This window comes from Camellia sinensis, chromosome 9 (genome assembly GCF_055761805.1).
Source record: "Camellia sinensis isolate YWXY chromosome 9, ASM5576180v1, whole genome shotgun sequence".
NCBI lineage: Eukaryota > Viridiplantae > Streptophyta > Magnoliopsida > Ericales > Theaceae > Camellia > Camellia sinensis.
The window spans coordinates 140,388,440-140,395,908 of NC_138969.1; positions in this window are offsets into that span (position 1 = coordinate 140,388,440).

The following is a 7,469-nucleotide window of genomic DNA, read 5'->3' on the forward strand; positions in this document are numbered from 1 at the left end:
ATTGCATTTCATGCATTGCCTTCATCTGATTATATTTCATGCACTGTCCTATATCTGATTGCATTTGTCTTCTGCCATAGGGTGAGTCTTGCACCTTTAGAGGTTACGGTGCTACGACCACTTGAGACTGGTATGATGAGTTCGCAGTTGGAGTTTGTGACATCATTGACGAGGCGGGCTTCGGCCTCTTTTACTCTAGCTTGACTCGGGTTACTACGAGCCATCCCCTCCTAGGAGCACTCGTGGAGAGGTGGTGGGATACCACCATTTCCTTCCACTTTTCCACCGAGGGGAGATGACAATGACTCCTTACAACTTTGTCATGATCACCAGCTTAGACATCGGGGGCCATCTGATCCCTCTTGATATAGATATGGAGGAGTGGGAGGCGGCTTGGTTCGAGTTGCTGGAGGCATACCCACCCATATACCAGACAGGAATGGTCAGATACAATTGATTCGTTGAGCGATTCAAAGGGACCGAGCTCGAGACGATAGAGGAGATCGAACAGTATGTTAGGGGCTTCCTGATGTTCATCTTCGGTACCACCCTGTTTTCGAACAAGTGGAACACCATAGGCCTACATTTGCTGAGTGCCCTAGTGACCCTTCCTCGGGTTCGTTTCTACTACTGGGGCGGAGTTGGCCTCACCACGCTGTATGGATATATGAGCTCTACCTTCCGTCTAGGGGGAGACTTGATTGGAGGCTACTGGCGAGCCTGGGAGGTACACATCTCAGTTCTCTCTTTGCACTTTATATTTTCTTTACAGTTTCTTCTTTACATCTATTTCAGCACATGCTTTCTGCTTTGCATTTCTACATCTGCTTAGACACTATATGCTTTCTGCTTTACACTTTCTATATCTACTCAAAAACTGTATGCTTTCTGCTTTGCATTTCTCCATCTGCTCAAAAACTGTTCATAGACTGTGCTTTCTGTTTTGTACTTTTTGCATCTGCTCAAAAATTGTACTGATCATATACCACTGCATTTTCCTTACAGCTATGGGTATATGCATACTTTCTGACTCTCGCCCCAGAGCCTGTATGTAGAGGAGCTTCCATTGATAGTCCTCTATTCACGGATATATGTGGTCAGCTTCGCCGTAGGACCCATGAGCCTTTCACATTCTTTAGGTAGTACAACGACACAGTAGCAGCCCATGAGGTAATCCGAAACACAGTCATTTTTGCTTTGAAACTGTTCGTTTATCAACTAATAGCAACTAATAATCTGTGCAATTTTTGTTTACAGATCATGTAGCATCCATGGGCCTTGATTCCAAGGGGGTCCGGGACCAATTCGTCGGCTTCTGGGCCACCACCCACTACCGTATTTTACTCGAGGGCCCAGTCTGCCGAGCTTGGTTCTTGGACGAGCACTTCATGAGATAGATAATGGGCTTGCCCAACCCGTTCATTCAGATGGCTCCACCAAAGTCCATGCGGTCCATAGAGAGCCTACCTGTTGAGGAGGTTATCCAGTTCATGGTGGGCCTGGATGCCGACTTCTTCTGATTGGAGGATGACTATGTAGCTTTCATCCAGACACACTTGTTGCTGCCCCTGACCGGTGTTCGTGGAGTTGAGGAAGCGAGAGCTCCTGCCACAAGAGCAAGGCCCAAAGTGACCTGAGCAAGTAGAACTCGTGGTAGAGGGGCTTCCTGAGCGGGGCAGACGGCTGATTGGCCAGAACTTCCCACCACACTGGCTTGTTGGCGACACATTAGGTATGCTTACCAGGTCCCGATTGAATCGGCAGCGGCTGGTCATGAGCTTGTCGAGATCCAAGGCCCGACACTAGTATGAACCACACTTTAGCACTTGCACTCCATGTTTTATTTCACATATATTCATTTGCAGATACTGATCATTTAAACTGCATTTGCAGGCATCGATCGAGTACACAAGAGGTACCCTCAAGATGATAGCCTCGCTGATAAGGACGGTACAGTGGAGAGAGGCACTGTTCAACCTCTACGGTGTTCAGGTACTTTCTTCAGTTTCACATTCCACGCATCAAATTTCTACTGACACACTGACACTGACATTCCAACTAAAAACTTCCCAAACTGCAGTGATACATTGCGTTGATAGACTGCATCTGACGCACTACGCTCGCATATTATATTCACACACCGTGTCTGACTTCTACATATACTCATTCTGCATACTATACTTGTATCTGATACACATGCTATAACTGATACATAACAATTGTTTTTTTAGATTCCACCCATGCCGATGGCACAAGCGACAGCTGCAGCGCCCGTACCAGTAGTACCTCCTCCATCAGCAGAGAGGAGAGAGAGACAGATTCTGGCACGCGGCCGAGGCCGAGCTAGGGGTACCCAAGCGGAAAGTGGTCCTTAAGAGCCTATTTTGAGTGATGATGATGTTGAGACAAATGACTCTGAGGAGGAAGCAAATCAGCATTCAGAGTCATCTAAGAGTGGAGGTGATGACATCGGCTCGGGTTCCGAGAGTGGAGGCGATGCCGAAGCGAACTCTGAGGCAGAGAGCGATGATGACATCAGCTCAAGTTCCGGTCCAGGTTCATATAGCGGCGTTGACGAAGACAGTGCCCCAGAATCCTCTCCTCTAAGAAAGAGGACAAAGAGGGCTTCTCGAGCCTGAGGTGACCAGCACTGATTTTTTTGTATTTTTTCTTATTTTCTATTTGTTTATAGTTTTAGCACATTGTACAGCTTCAGACAAGTTTTAATTGCTTTAAAAACTTATACTACACTTTTGTAAAAATAACCATGATCGGAATGAAAACCAGTTTTTCTTTTTTGAAAAAGTGTTGTATTTTACATCATGAGCACCACTTAGCATGGAAATGAGATTGAATTTGATAATGAAAACTAAACATTTGTATTGGCATGACATTCTTAACTGGGTAATGAACTGGCAAACAACTGCAATGAAAAGCAATATACAACTTGACAAACAACATAACAATAACTTGATAAACAAAACAACGACAACTCGACAAACAAAATAACATACAACTCGATAAGCAAAACAACGCAACAGCAAATGACATACAAAAATAACAAGCCTGCGAAAGCCGAAAGGACTGAAAACAAGACCTTAAAATAGACTAAAAGCAGAACAAAACACATGCTTTTAGCATTGTTTAGCCCAAAGAGGTACAACAGGTCAAAGTGAGAGACTGCCAGCCACAAACAAAGGTTACCGGCCATATGCCGGTCATGAGAGGTGGCTTGTTGGCCATCAATGCCTCTTGCAGACCATCAATGCTACCAGCTAGCCACCTGCTGGCCATCAATGTGCAGGACCGCCAGATTGTTGACACCTAGCTTCCACTTACTGCCTTATCTTCTACAAAAGGTTGAGCTTCATAATTTCTTCATTTCAGCCTCAAATTCTCCACATATGGAACCTTTTTTCGCCGAAAAACTCTCGAATTGGATTGAGTCTTTGGATGGCTTGGAAAATGTGAATTTCTAGGGTTTCGGCATAAATGCACTTTTCTCACTAAGTCATTTTTCGCTTTGTTTTCTGTTCCTTCATGCCGCGGCTAAATGTTGGAACCCGATTATACACGTCTTTAGCTTTGGGGGACAAGTGATATGCTCAACAATCGAAGAATTTCAAGTGCTAATGGAATCCCGACTTGGTGAGGAAATCATACCTTAACCCTGCTTTGGACACATCCAAGCTTTGGGACAAATGTGAGCGCTTACTCTACACGAAGCTCGATCCTTGGTTCACAATGGAGAGCTGGATATTCCCAGCCTGATCCATCGATTTTCTAAAATCGACGACTGAGGTAATCTTCTTTGGCGGGATTTTTGACAACACGCCTTTTGTTTGTGCATGTTGGCTCATTTCCTCCTTGGCCCTAGTTTCGGAGGGTCTAGCATTTGACTAATTGAAGTGGCCCAAGGTTTGAAAAAAGGCAAGAGTTGCATTGGTTTGGTATAGGCCAAGACTTTGATGGGCTTAGACATCTTCCATCGGCGAGAGACTACCAAATTCGTAGGGTGTCCACTACTTCTTCAGGTAATGTTTCCCACCCTTTCTAATATGTGTTTCTCACATCACTCAGCATTCATACTTTATTTTTTTCTCAAAGCCCTTTTCTCACAACATACATCTCTCTATTCTTTAATCTCTCTTTTCTTTCATCCTTCCCCAGGTGTGGCTAATGGACAAACAGAAGGTAGTGGACTCTTGCCCTGCATACTCAGCCCGAGCTTACTTCTTCCGCCAACAGTGAATGGATTTCCTGAATGAAGGATGGTGATGCCATTGGATGTGCAACAGGTCTGCTACTGACATTGCTTGGCGTGGTCCCTGGCTTAATCTGACTTAAATGAGCTACAACATGACTCAGTAACCTGGCATTCAGCTGATTGGCCTTACACACTCTGTATTCTACTTTCCGTTCTAGTTTAGACGTCAATTTGGACATGATCAGACTTGCCCACAGGAGTCGGTAGAGTACCCAATTTCGTTCCCTATCTGAGGTTCACATTTGGCTAAGTACCACACTACTTAGAGGACAAGAGAGCTTCTGGCCCTTGCCCCTAGATTCAGCTGCGCCCTTCCTGGCGAGTGCCTAACTTGGCTTGAAGATGAGGCACAAACCGGGCCAACTTTAGCATCAGAAGCCTCCACAAGCGCAGGTGGAGGACGCAGGAGCACCTGACTCATCTATACCCCTAGTTTATTGCTTTGATCTTACTTTTCAAGTTTTATGAATGTAATAAAAGCAACTTTGATTTGAATCGAGAGTTGGAGAACTTTGTATTGAAATCAATGAAATTAAAGTTGTGAGCACTAAAAGTTTTCCTTTTGGTCCAAAAATGGTGTAAGTTGTAAAAGGTAAAATTGGAACAAAAATCAACTTTTATTAAAACTTCTCCAAACCATTTTTGATAAGGATCACCACTTGACATATGGGGAATCAATCCTTGAGATGTACAATCCTGAATCCGAAGATCCCAAATTGCCCCTTGACTGAATAACATTACTTAGCACTGTAACCAGCTCTTCTCTCAGAATAAGGATCACAACCGAACCCTCGGGTAAAGAACAAACAAAGATGACTTGATCAGACACATGGACAGGACAGTTGAATTGGAGGTGTTTCCGGCCGAACTTCGGGATGAAGTTGCCTACGTAACCCAAAGATGGAAATCACGCCTTACGTAGTTCGGTTCAGGTTCACTTGAGTATTAATGCTCTCCTTTTGCGCTCTAAATTTTGCCAAGGCCGCCCTTTAGGGTTTTCAACCTTGCGAGCTTAGTTTTTCTTTATTTCTAATTCTTTTTGTGCTCTAACTTTTGCCTAGGTTGCCCTTCTGGGTTTTCGGCCTAGTGAGCCTCTCAGGGATAGTATTTCTTCAACTTGTCCATGTTGATCAGTTGGGAAAATTCTAGGCCATCCAGGTCCATGAGAATTACAGCTCCACCCGACCAGATAGTCTTGATGATCTAAGGACCAATCCAATTGGGTCTAAACTTGCCCCTAGGGTCATGGATGGGACCTCGGTTGTCTTTCAGCACCAAATCTGCTTCTTTGAGATTCCGGGACTTAACCTTCTTGTTAAAAGCCCTAACAATCCTGCGTTGGTAACGCTGAACATGGTACAATGCTTTCGGCCCTCTCTCATCTAATAGCATTAGTTCTTTGAACCTGCTCTGTTGCCAGTCCGCCTCTCCTATCTGACACTTAGCCATAACCCACAACGACAAAACTTCTATTTCGATTGGCAGAACAGCTTCCATCCCACAGACAAGAGAATAAGGAGTTGCCCCAATAGACGTCCGGATTGAAGTTCTATAGCCCCAGAGTGCAAATGGAAATTATGTCTAGCCAGTTCCTGTAGGTCTCAACCATCTTCTGTAAAATATGCTTGATGTTCTTGTTGGCCGCCTCAACAGCTTCGTTGGTTTGCGACCGGTAAGTAGATGACTTATGAAAAGCCACATTGTATTTCTCCAACAAGTCGATCACTTCTTTCTTGAAGTGGGAGCCATTATCTGAAATAATCTCGTTTGGGACTCCATATCGACAAATGATGTTGTTTCAGATGAACTTAGCCACATGCGCTGCTTTCAGCACTGTATAAGACTGAGCTTCTACCCACTTCGTGAAATAATAGTTTGCCACCAGAATGTATTCATGCCCATCTGACCCTTTCGGTGTGACTGCGTCAATGACATCGATTCCCTAGACTGAGAAAGGCCATGGTGAAGTCATGTTGCAAAGCTTCGACGGCGGGATATTCATGCGATTAGCATGAATTTGGCATTTGTGGCATCGCCGAAAAAAATCTATACAATCCTCCTCCATAGTAGACCAGTAGTAACCTTGCCGAAGAATCTTTCGGGCTAACATTACTCCATTCATGTGTGCTCCACACTCTCCTCCATGGATGGCCTCCATTAGGCGCTTTGATTTCTCTACTTCGACACACAACTTGTGCATTCCCAGATAACCCCTGTTGTACAGTTTACCTCCGCAGATGATAAATTGAATAGCCATCTGTCGTATTCCCCTCTTATCTTCGGCATTTGCCCTTGGTGGATAACCTCATTTTCCAAGAAGTTCCATATATCATAGTACTAAGGGTTTTGATCTTGTGCTTCATCTATTGCAACGATAGTCTCATAGGCCGGTGTGTACCTCTGCTTAATGATGATCGGACGCATCCGAACTCCAAGCGGGATGTCTATCATAGAAGATAGAGTTGATAAGTCATCAGTAAACCTGTTGTTCTCTCTTAGTAGATGCGTGAAAGTCAGCTTCTCAAACCTACAAAGCAAAACATCCAAGGTTTGGTTGTAGATCTTTATCTTTTCTTCTTTGACCTTCCAATCTCCTTTGGCTTGAGAAACAACTAGGTTCGAGTCGTCGATGACGTCCAACCTTTTTGCCCCTAGTTCCAGGGTGGCTTCCAAGCCAGCGATACACACCTCATATTCTGCTTCGTTATTGGATACCTTAAACCGAAGTTTGAAGGATAAATGTATATGGGAATTGTTGGGTGCTATCAGCAACACGCCTATCCCATAACCGTATTGATTGGATGCTCCATCAAAGTACATTGTCCAAGTCTCCTCGACTTGCAGAATAGCTTCATCTGGGAAAAGGTATTCTACTGCTTCATCCCCTTCTGCTGGGTGATCTGCTAGGAACTCCGCTACTGCTCTCCCCTTGACCAACTTGTGAGTGAGATATTTCAGATCAAATTCGGAGAGAATAAGAAACCAATGAGCTAGCTTACTCGTAAGTGCTAGTTTTTCAAAGAGATATTTGATGGGATCTAATCTTGAAACCAGAATTACGGAGGGAGCTAACAAGTAGTGCCTTAACTTCCTGGTAGCCCATACCAAGGCTAAGCAAGCTTTCTCTAACGGAGTGTAGCGGGTCTCGTAGTCTAGCATTTTCTTACTCAAGTCATAGATGGCTTTTTCCACCCCATCCTCA